General features: G+C 44.9%; 1 protein-coding gene across 1 annotated transcript in view; it reads right to left on the bottom strand.

Moving 5' to 3' along the window:
- The window catches only part of LOC105471766 (platelet activating factor acetylhydrolase 1b regulatory subunit 1), a 106,238-nt gene extending 88,904 nt beyond the window's left edge, over positions 1-17,334 (bottom strand). Inside the window, exon 1 of the mRNA XM_011724479.2 lies at positions 16,980-17,334. The gene's annotated coding sequence lies outside the window, so the exon portion shown is untranslated. The remainder of the gene's footprint in view (positions 1-16,979) is intronic.
- Between the last annotated feature and the right edge of the window lie 289 nt (positions 17,335-17,623).

Below are 17,623 nucleotides of genomic sequence, written 5' to 3'. Positions count from 1 at the left end.
ATCACCTGAGGTAAGAAGTTCAAGACCAGCCTGACCAAAATGGTAAAACCATGTCTCTACTAAAAATACAAAAATTAGCTAGGTGTGGTGGCATGCCAGTGTAATCCCAGCTACTCAGGAGGCTGAGGCAGGAGAATTGCTTGAGCCGGTGAGTCGGAGGGTGCAGTGAGTGGAGATCACGCCACTGCACTCCAGCCTGGGCGATGAGACTCAGTCTCAAAAATATATATATATATATATATATATATATATATATATATATATATATTTCTTATTTTCTTTCTTTTTTTTTTTTTTTGCCCCAAGACGGAGTCTCACTTTGTCGCCCAGGCTGGAGTGCAGTGGCGCACTGCGCGATCTTGGCTCACTGTAACCTCCGCCTCCCAGGTTCAAGCGATTCTCCTGCCTCAGCCTCCTGAGCAGCTGGGATTACAGGTGCGCACAACCACACTGGGCTAATTTTTGTATAGTGGAGACAGGGTTTCACCATATTGGTCAGTCTGGTCTCGAACTCCTGACCTCATGATCCGCCTGCCTCAGCCTCCCAAAGTGCTGGGATTACAGGCGTGAGCCACCGCGCCTGGCCTTTTTCTATATTTCTTCATGTTTTACCACTTTTGGATATTCTGGAAGAATATTCTCTGCCCACCTTTGAATTAGAAGACAGACAAGGATGAAGAAGATTTGAAATTATTTTCTAACAAGGATTTTAATGTAGTCACTCCCACAAATTCTATTCTGGGTAAAATTAGATTTTCACAGAATAATTTAAATCCTACATATGAATGGTCTGTATTTGATGTATGGATTATAGGCTTGAGCCACCGCGCCCGGTCGGGTTGTTTGAATGGTTGAAGAGACGGAAGAAAATGGAACAGTTTAGAAATTTATACTCTAGGCCGGGCGCGGTGGCTCAAGCCTGTAATCCCAGCACTTTGGGAGGCCGAGACGGGCGGATCACGAGGTCGGGAGATCGAGACCATCCTGGCTAACACGGTGAAACCCCGTCTCTACTAAAAAAAATACAAAAAACTAGCCAGGCGAGGTGGCGGGCGCCTGTAGAGGCGGAGCTTGCAGTGAGCTGAGATCCGGCCACTGCACTCCAGCTTGGGAGACAGAGCGAGACTCCGTCTCAAAAAAAAAAAAAAAAAAAAGAAATTTATACTCTAAAATTGATGCAATAATATTATCCATTCTCTTTATTCAACTCAAGGCATAAATATCACCAAAGAAGAAATATTTTATTTAATTAACCTAAGGGTGAATTCTGCAGTGCAAAAACAAATCATTTTTAATTTTTAGAGATGAGGTCTCACCCTGTTGTCCAGGTTGGAGTGCAGAGGCACAAGCACAGCTCACAGCAGTCTCAAACTCCTAGGGACCACAGGCACACACCGCCACATCCGGCTAATTTATTTTTTGTAAAGACAGGGTCTCATTATGTTGCCCAGGCAGGTGCCAAATTCCTGGCCTCAAGCGATCCCCTGCTCTGGCCTCCCAAAGTGTTGAGATTACAGACGTGAGCCACCACGCCCACCCCAAACACACACATCATATTATCTCATTAGCAAATACCTTCCTTATGTTCACTGCAGCATTGTCTGTAATAGTAAAAAGCTGTAAACAACCTAATTGCCCATTTCTGTAGTTTAAACATAAAGAAAATATGGTATAGGGCCAGGTGTGGTGGCTCACGCCTGTAATCCCAGCACTTTGAGAGGCTGAGGCCAGTAGATCACGAGGTCAGGAGTTCAAGACCAGCCTGGCCAACATGGTGAAACCCCGTCTCTACTAAAAATACAAAAATTAGCCGAGCATGGTGGTGCGTGTCTGTAGTTCCAGCTACTCAGGAGGCTGAGGGAGAAGAATCGCTTGAATCCGGGAGGTGGAGGTTGCAGTGAGCTGAGATTGCACCACTGCACTCCAGCTTGGACAAGAAAGTGAGACTTTGTCTCACAAAAAAAAAAAAAAGAAAATATGGTATCATATATAAGAAATTATACAACCAAACTAGATCTATATATATCAATAATGCATCTAAAAAACAGGAAAGAAAACCAAGTAGATTAATATAGGTATACAGTAGAATATTCATGTAAATTCTAACAATCTATAAAGCACTACTATATATTGTTTATGGATACACCCAAATGCAAATGCATAAAAACATGAAACAAAGGGCTACATACAACATTTAGAAACTTTACTACTGAGAAGAGGAAGGCGGACACGATTGTAAAGAAGTACAAAAGGGACATCAAGCCAGGTGTGGTGATTCACGCCTGTAATCCCAGCACCTTGGGAGGCTGAGGCAGGAGGATCACTTGAGGCCCGGAGTTTGAGACCAGCCTGGTCAACATGGTGAAACCCTGTCTCTACTAAAAGTACAAAAATGAGCCGGGTGTGGTGGTACAGGCCTGTGATCCCAACTACTCGGGTGGCTGAAGCAGAGAATCGCTTGAACCTAGGAGGTGGAGGCTGCAGTGAGCCGAGATGGTGCCGCTGCACTCCGGCCTGGGTGACAGAGCGGGACTCCATCTCAAAAAAGGAAAAAAAAGAAAAAGAAAAAAAAAAAAAAAGGCCGGGCATGGTGGCTCACACCTGTAATCACAGCATTTTGGGAGGCCTAGGCAGGTGGATCACGAGTTCAGGAGATGGAGACCATCCTGGCCAACATGGTGAAACCCCGTCTCTACTAAAACACACAAAAAAATTAGCTGGACGTAGTGGTGCGTGCCTGGAGTCCCATCTACTCAGGAGGCTGAGGCAGGGGAATCTCTTGAACCCCGGAAGCTGAGGTTGCAGTGAGCGGAGATTGCACCACTGCACTCCAGCTTGGTGACAGAGCAAGACTCTGTCTCAAAATAAAAAACAAAAAGACATCAACTGTAATAATGTCTTCTTAAAAAAAGCTCTAGGCTGAGTGTGGTGGCTCACGCTTATAATTCCAGCACTATGGGAGGCTGAGGCAGGTGGATCACTAGGGTCAGGAAATCAAGACCATCCTCGCTAACATGGCGAAACCCTGTCTCTACTAAAAATACAAAAAATTAGCCGGGGGTGGTGGTGGGCACCTGTAGTCCCAGCTACTCGGGAGGCTGAGGCAGGAGAATGGCATGAACCTGGGAGGCGGAGCTTGCAGTGAACCAAGATCACGCCACTGCACTCCAGCCTGGTGACAGAGCAAGACTCCATCTCAAAAACAAAAAAAAAAAAACCGCTCTGAAGCAAATATGACAAAATGTTAATTAACATCTGTCAATTGTCAATTCTGGTAATAGTTACATGGCTATTTTGTTATATTACTGCAGGTACTTTTAATATTTGACATATTCCAAAATAAAAATAAAAAATAAATCAAACTATAAATACACAAAATAAAACTTTAGCAGGCATAGTGGCTCACACCTGTAATCCCAGCACTTCGGGAGGCCAAGGCGGGCCTGAAGTCAGGAGTTCAAGACCAGCCTGGCCAATGTGGTGAAACCCCATCTCTACTAAAAATACAAAAATTAGCTGGGCTTGGTGGCAGACGCCCACAATTCCAGCTACTCAGGATGCTGAGACAGAATTGCTTGAACCCGGGAAGTAGAGGTTGCAGTGAGCTAAAATTGCGCCATTGCAGTCCAGCCTGGGCAACAAGAGTGAAACTTCATCTCAAAAAAAAAAAAAAAAAATTAAAGAAAACTCAAGGCCGGGCGCGGTGGCTCACACCTGTAATCCCAGCACTTTGGGAGGCCGAGGCGGGCGGATCACAAGGTCAGGAGATCGAGACCACGGTGAAACCCCGTCTCTACTAAAAATACAAAAAATTAGCCGGGCGCAGTTGTGGGCGCCTGTAGTCCCAGCTACTCGGGAGGCTGAGGCAGGAGAATGGCGTGAACCTGGGAGGTGGAGCTTGCAGTGAGCCGAGATCGTGCCACTGCACTCCAGCCTGGGCGACAGAGCGAGACTCCGTCTCAAAAAAAAAAAAAAGAAAACTCAAAAAGCACTTTTTTCATTGGGCATAGGTCTCATGATAGGCTTTCTGACAGGTAACAAGTTGGAAATATAAATGAAATGAAAGCCCTGAAGGGTAAGTCCTACACATATGAAGCCCTCCTGTGAAGAACTTTGGAGTCGAATAGTTAAGATTCATACATCAATCTGGCTCCTTACAAACTGTGTGACCTTGGGGAAATTTGCAAACTTCCTAACCCCTTTACCCATTTTTTAAAAAGGGACCAATACTACCACCTACCTCAAACAACTGTGGTGAAGCTTAACAAAACAGTCAATATGTAAGGGCTTGTCTACCTTTGTATATCCCTCACCTACAGCTCAAGAATCATTTCACTTTTGCACTTTTATATACAAAAGCAAAGTAAACGACTTTGCTTTCCTAGTGTCCAAGGATAGACAACAAATCATTTTTGCCATCACAAGAAAGCAGAAAGTAAAGGTCACCTCATCTTAATCATCATCACCACCAATCATCACCGTAACAACATTTATTGAGTACTTACTATGTTCCAGGTGTCATTCCTAGACTCTTTAAATGCATTAACTCACAAGTCAGATAATATATTTTATATATGCTATAAGAGAAAAATAGGTACTTATTATAAGATTACGAACTCAGAGAAAAGAAAGTTTCTTCCAGGTGGAAAAATTAGAACAGACTGCCTGGAAATGGAAAACGTGGTAGGCATATTTGAAGCATAAGGGGGGTGGGGCAGGAACAAAGTAGCAAAAGGAACAGAAAATATCTTCCCAAAGCTGAATCACAGTAGACGTGGAAGGCAATAAGAAAAAGGATGAAAAGCCAGGCCATGTAAGAAAAGTATTTGAGTGCCCATTTAGGAGTCAACAAACACCTATTCAGTATCATGTTTTGCCATTGTGTTCTTTGCATTTTCATTAAAGACAGTAAAAAACTGATGATGGGTTTCTGGCAACAAAGTGACTTGAAAACTGTGTTTCAGGAACATTTATCTGGCTGCTTTATGTAATATTCTATACAACTCCTCCTCTTATTCTCTGCTTTGGCTAATAACACCTAGTTTCTCAGTTCCACTCAGTCACCCAAACTACAAATCTGAATTGCTTAAACTTGCCTCTCCCATCACACTACTCATTCACACCTGGACCTCCTAAACCTTTTTCCACTCAGCAACCTTCATTGTCACTGTCTTGCTTCAAGCACTAATCGTTATTTCCTGAAAAGGTCTACATGACCTCCAAAATCCACATTCCTCATTGCCATCCACATAATCTCTCTAAAATACACATCATCTCACAATGTTTGCTTTTGCTTGAAATTGTTTAATGACTTCCAACTTGCCTACAAGCTATACAGAATATACAAATTATATCAATCTGGCTCAGACATGCCTCTCCAATCTCAAATTCTACAATCCCCTCTTCCAAACTATTACCAGCATACACAAAATAGTTTCTCAAGCTTTTCTGACTATGTATGTTGCTGTTGCTGTTCCCTCTACCTAAAACGACCTCCCACGTTCACTCCAATTATTCTTTTTTTTTTTTTTGAGACAGAGTCTTGCTGTCGCTCAGCAGTCTAGAGCGCAGTGGCCATCTCAGCTCACTCCAATACTCCTCCCGGGTCAAGCGATTCTCCAGCCTCAGCCTCCCGAGTAGCTGGGATTACAGGCATGCACCACCACACCCACCTAATTTGTGTATTTTTATTTGTATTTATTTTTTTTTTTTTTTTGAAACGGAGTCTCACTTTGTCGCCCAGGCTGGAGTGCAGTGGCGCGATCTCGGCTCACTGCAAGCTCCGCCTCCCGGGTTCACGCCATTCTCCTGCCTCAGCCTCCGAGTAGCTGGGACTACAGGCGCCCAACACCACGCCTGGCTAATTTTTTGTATTTTTAGTAGAGACGGGGTTTCACCATGTTAGCCAGGATGGTCTTGATCTCCTGACCTCGTGATCCGCCCACCTCAGCCTCCCAAAGTGCTGCGATTACAGGTGTGAGCCACCACGCCCAGCTTGTGTATTTTTAATAGAGACAGGGCTTCACCATGTTAGCCAGGCTGGTCTCGAACTCCTGACCTCAAGTGATCCACCCACCTCAGTCTCTCAAAGTGCTGGGATTACAGGCATGAGCCACCATGCCTGGCCCAATTATTCATTCTTTTAAGATTCAGATCAAGCATCATCTTTTGGCTGTTTTCAGTGGGGAGATCTGATGGGCTGTGCAATAGCCTAAGTGACATAGATCATATACAAGGTATACCATAACAACTCATGACAGCTTTAAAATAGCAAGTACAATGACTTTCCTAGCCATTTAATCATTTTATTAAGAATCTTGGCAGGGTGCGGTGGCTCACACCTGTAACTCCAGCACTTTGGGATGCCGAGGTGGGGGGATCGGAGGTCAGGAGTTGGAGACAAGCCTGGCCAATATGGTGAAACCCCGTCTCTACTAGAAATACAAAAATTAGCCGGGCGTGGTAGCACACGCTTGTAATCCCAGCTACTCAGGAGGCTAAGGCAGGAAAAGCTCTTGAACCCGGGAGGTGGAGGTTGCAATGAGCCAAGATTGCGCCATTATACTCCTGGGTGACAAGAGTCAAACTCCATCTCAAAAAAAACTGGCCAGGTGCAATGGCTCATGCCTGTAATCCTAGCACTTTGGGAGGCCAAGGTGGGATGATCATGGGGTCAGGAGGTCGAGACCAGCCTGACCAACAGGGTGAAACCCCATCTCTACTAAAAACACAAAAATTAGCCGAGCGTGGTTGCGCACACCTGTAATCCCAGCTACTCAGGAGGCTGAGGCAGAAGCACTTGAACCTGGGAGGTGGAGGTTGCAACGAGTCGAGATCGCACCACTGCACTCCAGTCTAGGAGACAGAGACTCCGTCTCCAAAAAAAAAAAAGAATCTGGAGAAAATTTCAAAGTACCCAATGTCAATGAAGATTTTCCCCCTTCTTATGAAATTGAATAAAAACAACGTGTGTGTGTGTGTGTGTATACACATACACATACTTTTTTTTTTTTTCTTGAGACAAGAGTTTTGCTCTTGTTGCTCAGGCTGGAGTAGAGTGGTGCAATCTCAGCTCACTGCAACCTCCACCTCTTGGGTTCAAGCAATTCTCCTGCCTCAGCCTCCCAAGTAGCTGAGACTACAGGCATCCGCCACCATGCCCAGCTAATTTTTTTAATTTTTAGTAGAGACGGGGTTTCACCATGTTAGCCAGGCTGGTCTCGAACTCCTGACCTCAGGTGACCCACCTGCCTCGGCCTCCCCACGTGCTGGAATTACAGGCGTGAGCCACCGCACCTGGCCTATATTTTGAAAAATACAAAAATTACCCGGACATGGTGGCATGGGCCTGTAGACCCAGCTACTTGGGAGGCTGAGGCGAGAAGACTGCTTGAGCACAGGATTTGCAGAGTTGTAGTTAGCCACTGCACTCCAGCCTGGGCAACAGGGCCAGACCCTGTCTCAAAAAAAACAAAAAATCATTCTTTTGTCAAAATGTATTCACTGCACTCTGTTCTGAGATACTAGAGGTTGCTCTAGACAGAGAGAACAGCAGGAGTAGAATCATAAAGATCACACAGTGGGGAGGGAGAAGGCATATATATACTAGACTGAGTAAGGTGGGGCTTGATTAGAAATGAAACGAAGTGATCAAAGACCTTGAAAACTGTGTTAAAGTATGTGGACTACAGGAAAGAGGGAGTCAGCACAGTAGGATGGCTGAAAGCCCCAACTGTGGAGCCTCCGTACCTGAGGTTAGACTTTTAGCTCTGCTATTTACAAAGCTGTTACAAAGGGCTCGCTAAATTCTCCTAGAATGTTGTGAGGAGTAAAGGAGTATTTGTAAAGCACTTAAAACAGTGCCTGGCATATTAGTAAGTGCTAAGTAAATATTTGTTAAATAAATACAAAGGGAGCCAAGGAACGGTTCTTTTTAAGTAGCGAAGTGTGATATGGTCAGATTTCATTTTAGATAGATGACTGGGGACTACGTAGCACAAAGATGTTAACAGGGCAAAACAAGAGTTAGAGAGACTATGTGAAATTTGTTGGGTAAGAGATTATGTGAACTATGATGGTAGTAGTAGCAATGGTAAGTATGGATAGAAGGGGACTAACTCAACAAATATTGAGAAGGTAAAATTGGCAAGACAAGGTAATTGAATATAGAGGAAGAGAGAAAAAAGTCAAGGTTGAGTGCCACGTAAAGTATGATTTCTGCTGTTTTTAAAAGCAATATTCTTCTAAGAACTTCGGATCTTAGGTGTCTTCTGTGCTGGTGGCATCTGATGTCTTGGGGCGGTATTATGATGCTTCCATAAAAATGGGAACTACAGGCCTGTTGAAACTCTCACATTTACAGGTCCTTGCTGTTTTCTTTCTTTTTTTCAGTAGGTGGAGATAATTTCTCTTTAAGGACATACATGATGCAGAACACTTATTTAGCCCAAGTCGAAGAGCCAGAAAGCATGAATAATCATTTTATTATGTGGGGTTTTTTTTATTTTTACGTTGGGATTTGTGATGATAAAGATTATAGCATTATGGTAATACTGTAAAACTTTTTAAGTGACTGCTGAACCATTAAAGACAAATTAAAATTTGTTAATTCTGTTATTTCCAATTTTTTCACTGTTCATTCATATATGATAAACTTTGATAACCAGAATATTTCATTACTTATTCATCTCTTTGACAAATCTTAGCTCCTTATTTCTACATTTGTCAACTTTAAAAATATTTTTTCTTAGGCTGAGAGCAGTGGCTCATGCCTGTAATCCCAGCACACCGAAAGGTTGAGGTGAGCAGATGGCTTGAGGCAGTTTGCTTAGGCTAGGAGTTTGAGACTGGCCTGGGCAACGTGACGAGACCTCACTTCTTACAGAAAATACAAAAATTAGGCAGGACGCAGTGGTGCATACCTGTAATCCCAGCCCTTTGGGAGGCCGACGCACGAGGATCACCTGAGGTCAGGAGTTCAAGGCCTGCCAGGCCAACATGGTGACACCCCATTTCTACTAAAAATACAAAAATTAGCCAGGCGTGGTGGCAGGCACCTGTAATCTCAGCTACTTGGGAGGCTGAGGCAGGAGAATTGCTTGAATCCAGGAGGCGGAGGTTGAAGACAGACGAGATCGCGCCATTGCACTCCGCCTGGGCGACAAGATTGTGAGACTCCGTCTCAAAAAACAAAAAAATAAAAGAACAAAAATTAGCCAGGTGTGGCTGGGCACGGTGGTTCACGCCTGTAATGCCAGCACTTTGGGAGGCCAAGGAGGGCAGATCACTAGGTCAGGAATTCGAGACCAGTCTGGCCAATAAGGTGAAACCCCATCTCTATTAAAAATACAAAAAACTTCACCGGGCATGGTGGCAGATGCCTGTAATCCCAGCTACTCAGGAGGCTGAGGTAGGGGAATTGTTTGAACCCAAAAGACAGAGGCTGCAGAGAGCCAAGATCGCACCATTGCACCCCAGCCTGGGCAACAAGAGCGAGACTCATTCTCGAAAGATAAATAAATAAATAAATAAATATTCATATATGGGTTTAGTCAACAAATTATTTCATTTTCTCTGACTATGCTAAATGTATAGCCTTTTCTCACCCATAAAAAGTTAACCAAGGCCAGGCATGGTAGCTCACACCTGTAATCCTAGCAATTTCAGAGGCCAAAGTGGGCGGATCACCTGAGGTCAGGAGTTTGAGACCAGCCTGACCATTACGGCGAAACCCCGTCTCTACTAACAATAAAAAATTAGCCGGGCGTGGTGGCACACGCCTGTTAACTCCAGCTATTACTAGGGAGGCTGAGGCAGGAGAATCGCTTGAACCCAGGAGGCGGAGGTTGCAGTGAGCCGAGATCGCGCCACCATACTACAGTCTGGGCAACAGAGCAAGACTCCGTCTCAAAAAGAAAAAGAAAACTTAACCAAAATACTAAATAATTAAAACATCTGACTCATTTATCTCCACCTTCTTTCTTTTGTAGTTAGCATATTTTTTATAAAAATATGAAAAGAGAAGAAAAGAGAAATAGATAAAACACTAGCATATCATAAAACATATTCTTTTTTTTTTTTTTGAGATAGAGTTTCACTCCTGTTGCCCAGGCTGGAGTGCAATGGCACAATCTCAGCTTACTGCAACCTCCGCCTCCTGGGTTCAAGTGATTCTCCCGTCTCAGTCTCCCTAGTACCTGGGATTACAGGCGCCCGCCACCACACCTGGCTAATTTTTGTATTTTTTAGTAGAGACAGGGTTTCACCATGTTGGCCAGGCTGGTCTGGAACTCCTGATCGCCTTCTGCCCACGTTGGCCTCCCAAAGTGCTGGGATTACAGGCATGAGCCACCGCACTCAGCCCATAAAACATATTCTTCTATCTTTGCCTTAGATTAAAAATGGATTGGGCTGGGCGTGGTGACTCACACCTGTAATCCCAGCACGTTGGGAGGCCAACTCAGGCGGATCACTTGAGGCCAGGAGTTCTCTAGTAAAAACACAAAAATTAGCCATCCGTGGTGGTATGCACCTGTGGTCCCACCTACTCAGAAGACTGAGGCATGAGAATCGCTTGAACCCAGGAGGCGGAGGTTGCAGTGAGCTGAGATCGAGCCACTGCACTCCAGCGTGGGTGATAGAGTGAGACTCTTACCTCAAAAGAAAAAAAGGTTAAAAATGGATTAAGCCACACTGTAAAATTTTAATAAACATATAACTTTCTACAATGCTTTCAAAAATTAAATTTCTTAAAATATTCAAAGATTCTTAATTTTACTTTTGTAAAAAGTCTCAGAAAACTTCTGAATGGCCTCAGTTAACTGTCAATTCTTGTTTAACATAAGAGCCCCAAAAGCAGATAATCAAAATGTATAGGTAATTCGTCCAGTTGAGTTAATTCACTTTTTATACTTAACAATTCTGGGCCAGGCGCAGTGGCTCAAGCCTGTAATCCCAGCACTTTGGGAGGCCGAGACAGGCGGATCACGAGGTCAGGAGATCAAGACCATCCTGGCTAACACGGTGACACCCCATCTCTACTAAAAAATACAAAAAAAAAAAAAAAAACTAGCAGGTGAGGTGGCGGGCGCCTGTAATCCCAGCTACTCGGGAGGCTGAGGCAGGAGAATGGCGTGAACCCGGGAGGCGGAGCTTGCAGTGAGCCGAGATCGTGCCACTGCACTCCAGCCTGGGCGACAGACCGAGACTCCATCTCAAAAAAAAAAAAAAAAAAAGGAATTCTGTCAAAGTGTAATACCGTTCCCTCAGAGAACATAAAATCTCCATATAGGAAAGGCGGCCACTCTTCCTTCCATCACCTTAATTCTCTCGAGATCACTGGAGCTATTACAGAGATCTTCAGGATAGCACATTTCCTTTCATATAATCGTTCGTTCAGTCAAATGCAACTAGTACTTATTTACTTACTATCTGTAAAGCAGTATTAGGCATTTTTGGGAGAAGCTACTCAAATGCCAAAAGGCTTATGCATGCAAAGCAGTCAACAACACAAGACCATATGTTAATAAACGCCAATTTAAATGATGTAGGCAATAAATGCCACCAACTTTCACCATTTTAGAAGAGATTAACAAAGATTAAGGAGTCCAATCGTTATAGAAAGAAGGAACGTGTGATCTTACAAAGCAGTACCCAAGAGTTCTGTGACTACAATATTTACCTTATTCTAGTCACTAGCCTAACATTCGACAGGAAAATTCTCTGGATTTTAGTTCTCTCATCCGTAAAAATACCAATCTACCTCAAAAAGCAGCTGACAGAAGAACAAATGAAAATGAGTACCAAGCTCAATATTTATAAAGTTCTAGAGAAATGTTTATGACAATGTTAAATGACAATAGAGAGTACCGTTCCAGAAGCATCCTTGACAAATGCAGATTAGTCCTATCTAGGTAAGTTTCAACAAGAAGCCACCATCTTTTAAAAAGAAAACAAGAAATAAAATAATAAGTGCTTACGATGCCTGCCACCAATGAATAGAAAGCATTTCACAAATATCAATTCTATAACTTGCCATGCCAAGGTTAAAAATTACATATGTAACAGAAGTTAAACTAAGGTTCCATTTCAATGACTAGCCAAAAAGTGCCACATCAAATCCGAAACAAAGTCAGAACAACCCAAAAAGCCTTCACTGCAGTTAACTATTATGCTTACATAATGCAGCATCTTTCTTCATGAAATACAGATTTCTCAAAATGTTTGGCCTTCAATGACGAGGATTCAGTTTACAGCTAAACATCTTCTGGAGAACGGTAGGTTCGCCTTTTTTCAGAGCTCATATTATATACCATTAGCTTTATTTTAAATAGAGCAACTTTCTAAGTTTAAAAAAAAAAAATTAACAGTTGTATTGTAGATGACATAATAAGAACAGTGGCAAAGAATTTCCACTTCAAAACTTAACTATTTCTCTCTTTCCAAAGCACATAAAAATAAGTTACCCATCATAATGAGATTTTTTTGTAACAGGGACGTACAGGCAAGTAAAAAATACTTTAGGACCAGAAGCAGAAAGGGCCAGCTTGGTTTAAAACCAACCCAGCCTCAAGTCCCTTTGGCAAAAGAGCGCATGACTCACTGCTTTAGAACTCAATGGGAAGATATGGAAAATTCACTCTGCCCTAAGATTTTGCTTTAGGTTTTTTTTTTTTAAGATATCTTCATCTTGTTTTATTTATTTATCTATTTTTGAGATGGAGTTTCGCTCTTGTTGCCTAGGCTGGAGTGGAATGGTGCAATCTCGGCTCAATGAAACCTCCGCCTCCCGGGTTCAAGCGATTCTCCTGCCTCAGTCTCCCCAGTAGCTGGAACTACAGGTGTGTGCCACCACGCCCGGCTAATTTTTTTGTATTTCTAGTAGAGACAGGGTTTCACCATGTTGGCCATGCTGGTCTTGAACTCCTGACCTCAGGAGATCCACCTGCCTCGGCCTCCCAAATTTCTGGGATTATAAGCATGAGCCACCGTGTCTGGCCAGACAGCTTCATCTTAATGTTCACAATTTCTATAGCGTCCACGGCTTATTTACAAAGATGACAAACTATGAATAAGATGAACCACGTGTAAACAAGAGGGTCTTATTTTTTGCTGGATACTTAAAATATAAGCCATAAAGTCTCACACACACAGACACACACACACACACACACACACACACACACTTTCTGTCTCTGTCATTTAGTATACAACTGAGAGAGAGACATTTATATTATTTTTAAAAATTGAAAATAGGGAAGGGCGTGGTGGCTCACGCCTGTAATTCCAGAACTCTAGGAGGCAGAGGCAGGCGGATCACGAGGTCAGGAGTTCAAGACCAACCTGGCCAACATGGTGAAACCCCATCTCTACTAAAAATACAAAAATTAACCAGGTGTAGCGGCAGGCGCCTGTAATCCCAACTACTCCAGAGGCTGAGGCAAGAGAATCGCTTGAACCTAGAAGTCAGAGGTTACAGTGAGCCGGATCACGCCACTGCACTCCAGCCTGGGCAAGAGAGCAAGACTTCACCTCAAAAAAAAAAAAAAAAAAAAAAAAAAAACGAAAAACCAGACACGAACGTTCTAAATAGAAAACCAAAAATTATGGTTCTGATTTTTCCTTCCCAGAAACATCTCAAAATCTCTTTAAACTGGAAATATTTTATCTGGAAAAATAGGTAACAAATAATTGTACTAAAAAATTCCTTCCAACCTCATGAAAAGTTGTATATAAGAACTATGAATAATTTTAAAAATTAATGTACAAATTAAGCATAACATTCTTCAACATGTATCAAAAAACACTACATACACTACATACACTTGGAACTAAAGCTCTCTTATTTACGTCAAATTATCTTAAGCTCCTGATTAATAAGCTACTGAAAAATCACCACTCTTAGTGTGTAGGGTTTTGTTTGTTTCTGACGGAGTCTTGCTCTGTCACCTAGGCTGGAGTGCAGTGGCGTGATCTCAGCTCACTGCAACCTCCGCCTCCCGGGTTCAATCCATTCTCCTGTCTCAGCCTCCCAAGCAGCTGGGACTACAGGCGCATGGCACAACACCCGGCTAATTTTTTTTATTTTTAGTAGAGACAGGGTTTCACCATATTGGTCAGTCTGGTCTCCAACTCCTGACCTCAGGTGATCCACCCGCCTCGGGCTCCCCGGTGCTGAGATTATAGGCGTGAGCCATTGCACCTGGACCTTAGTGTGCTTTGATACCTACAAACAGTAGGAATAGGGATATGTCAGACACATAATAAAGTGAATTATCATTCCCAACCTTACTCATTTCCTCACCATACTAACTCTTCTACTTTCTAATCATATTAAAAAGAACAAAAATGCAAAAACAAATCATACACTGACAAGCATTCATAAGGCTAAATCAAAATCACATTTACCACATATAGGTGAAATTCTTTTGAAGATGTCTACTCATGTGAATGCTTGATACAAGGCATTAAAATGACCTACCCTCTTATGACAGTATCTCACAAAAAGGTCCCTTTCAAGGAGCAACACAAGAGAAAAGGTCCAAAGGGCCTTTCGTGCAAATTATCTTTTCCTTTTTTTCCCACCTTTTATGTTCACTATTTTAAAATCGCAAATAGATTTACTGTTTTAAGTAAAACAACTGCAGTATTCTTCTTAGATTTTTGCAGTTTTCCTGTACCTCCTATTTCTTGCCAAATATTTCTGACATTAATTTATACTTATATGACTAGAATAATAAAAAACATCAACAAGAGTGTAGATGTATGTGTATCTTTATATATTAATATATACACACACAGGGACAAATACAGAGACAATAAGTGTCTATTTTAAAGCAAGAACATTGCTTTTTATTCCAATCATTCAATGCCCATCATGAAAAAAAGGTGGAAAACATTAGATTTTAAGATTTACGACAGAGAAATTACTTAGTTGTAGCAACCATTCATATCAAATAACCTTACAAAACACAAGCTAGAGAAAGACGCTCTGAAAGGGCAATCCAGCATTTCACAGCTTCTGCTCCCTTACTCCACCCAGTCTTCTCGGCTCAATGGCTGTTCACAGCATCCACAAATATTAGCCCATTTTTTAAAATAAGGATGTGGGGGGAGGTACCAACGTAGGGCTTGCTCCATCAAAATCAGCATATACAGAAATACTTCATGTGAAAAATTGGGTTCCTTTCTGGTTTTAAAAAATATATACCAGCCTTAAATTTCTTTTAGGAGATTCCCCCCTTCTGAGCAATCCAAACAATGATCATTAATGAACACGAAAGAAATCACCCTAAATACAGATTACTCTTCTGCTTTATTAAAAACTGCAATTTCCAACTGCCAATTATTTTGTGAAACCGTGTCCTAAAAGACACCCGTTAGAGATTAAAAGCTAGCTGATGCCTTAAAACCAAATCAGAATTTTTTAAGTAAAAGCTTTTACTATATATTCAACATCACTATGACACAGTCAACAGGAAATTTTCCTGATTATGAGACTGGACCCCGCAGCGATCAAGCCCTGCTGCAGCAAAAAAAAAAAAAAAAAAAAAAAAAAAAAAAAAAAAGCAAACACTCCTGTGGCAAAAAGGGAGGGATGACATTATTACTGGTATGAAAGGCCCAAGCAGTGTCTCTCCTCCGCCCTAGCCTCGAAAAGAAATTCACACAAAATAACCCACTCCCCCAACAAAAACAGAATTGCCAAAAATGGCATAATTTTTTTGTTTGGCGTTTAAAACCTTATGAATCTCAAAGACTGTGTGCTTAAAGGAGAGATGAGAATAACAGTAGTATCTCTATTTGTCCGGACTGCCACTTAAGGAAAGAGGGAGGGGGGACCTTGGCATGACATCGCCCATTGAGAACGAGACCACAAATCTGGTCCTCCTCTTCAAAGGCATATTTTCTTAACCAAAAGACTGATATAAATTGGGCCGAAACCCCAAAAGAAAAATTCCTGCCCGCTTCCCAAGGAGTTTCTTGCTAAGTCACTGAAGAAAAGCAGCCTAACAAATAAAGCGAAGGTACCTTGCTCTCTCCTACTAAATACTGAAAACCTCTTCCCCTCTACTGTTACGTTTAGAGGGGCAGAGTCAAATGTGCCGACCGCCTCAAAGGCATTTTCTCGTGTGGGAGGCTAAGAGGGTAAATATGCACAGGCACTGCGTTTCCCAAAGGGGCAGGGAGAGGAGATTAGATGAAGGGGAATGGCAGGGAGCCTCGAAGCTGAATGTTAACAGCATCAAAAGGCAACTCCCGATCGAGGAGCCGGTGGCAGAAAGAAAATCCTGCCAGATTCGGTGGGTGGATGCTGCGGATTGCCCGGTGGGCCGGGCTGCCTCTCCTCGGCGGGTGCTGAGGCTGGACCGCCGCACTGGGGGCCGGGGAGACGCTGGGCCACCCTCCGCTGGTCCACCCCATCTTAAGGACCAGTCGGGGACGGAATGCCTGGAAGGCCCAATGGGTGCCCCGGCGGCGAGGGGCTGAGCCGGTCCCCGAGCCCACAACTGAGGGTGGGGTGGGGACTGCGGTGCTCGTCTCTGCGGCCGGAGAGAGCAGGGCCGAGCCCTTTCCCCGGGATCAGAGAGCTACCTGGTCCCCACGCCCTTCCTACCCAAGAATACTTTTCTTGCTAAGTCACCCAGGGAGGAGGGCGATCCCTTCCTGGGGAGGGCCGCGGGGAGGGTCGCAGCGGCGCCGGCAGCCCCCAAAGCCGGGCCCGGGAGGAGAGCAGCGAGGGCAGCGCCCTCCCCGGACAGTCCCCCTCCTCCGGGTGTCTCACTCAACGGCCGTCGCGGCCGCCATTTTGAGAGCGAGGAGAGAAGAAGAAGGAGGAGGCGGCGGCGGCGGCAGGGGGAGGGGAGAATGGGAGGGAGGGGACCGGCGCAGCCACATCGTCAGGCCGCCGGGTCCGGCCTGCAGCCGCCCGGGCGCGGTGGAAGAGACAGAGGGGAGGGCGCAGACCCGCGCCGCCTTACCGGAGCGCTGCACCGCCGCCTCCGCAGGGCCTCTTCCGTCCTTCACTCCCATCCACCGGCGGGGGAGGGGGAGGGAGAGGGGAGGGAGGAAGGAGGGAGGGAGGGAAGGAGGGGGGGAGGATGGCGCGCTGGGCCCGGGCCCGGGGAGGGGGAGGGGAGGGGAGCGGGCGAGCTCCTCAGCCGTTCCGGGGCTCGAGCCCAAGCTCGGCGCTCGCGGTTTCTCTCGCTCGCGCCCGGGCGCTCCCCTCCTTCTCCTTCTCGCTCCCTAGACCCCCGGGTCGCTGCTCCTCCGCTCGCTCACTCGCTCTCCCGGCCGCCGGACTCCGCCGCCGCCCCGCCGCTCCAGCTCCGTCTGTCACAGGAGCTGCCCCAACGCCCTGACGTCACCGCGCCGCCGCCGCCGCCGCCACCGCCGCCGCCGCCGCCCCAGACCCGCCAGGAAGAGGGAGGGGCGGGCGCCGGGAGCGGAGGAGGGGCTGCGGCGCATGCGCCGGGCTGGGCCGAGCCGGGACCGCACTGCCTTCTAGCGGGTGGGCGGCTCCGCGGTGCCCCCGGGCCGGCGGGCGAGTCTGCGCGCGAGATGCTGCTTCTCACGCTCGGCACGCTTCTGTAACCTTGGGAAAGGCTCTTTTTTCCCAGCCCCT

This window comes from Macaca nemestrina, chromosome 17 (assembly GCF_043159975.1).
Source record: "Macaca nemestrina isolate mMacNem1 chromosome 17, mMacNem.hap1, whole genome shotgun sequence".
NCBI lineage: Eukaryota > Metazoa > Chordata > Mammalia > Primates > Cercopithecidae > Macaca > Macaca nemestrina.
The sequence above is the reverse complement of the archived record's forward strand: the minus strand, read 5'-3'. Positions and strand labels throughout refer to the sequence as shown.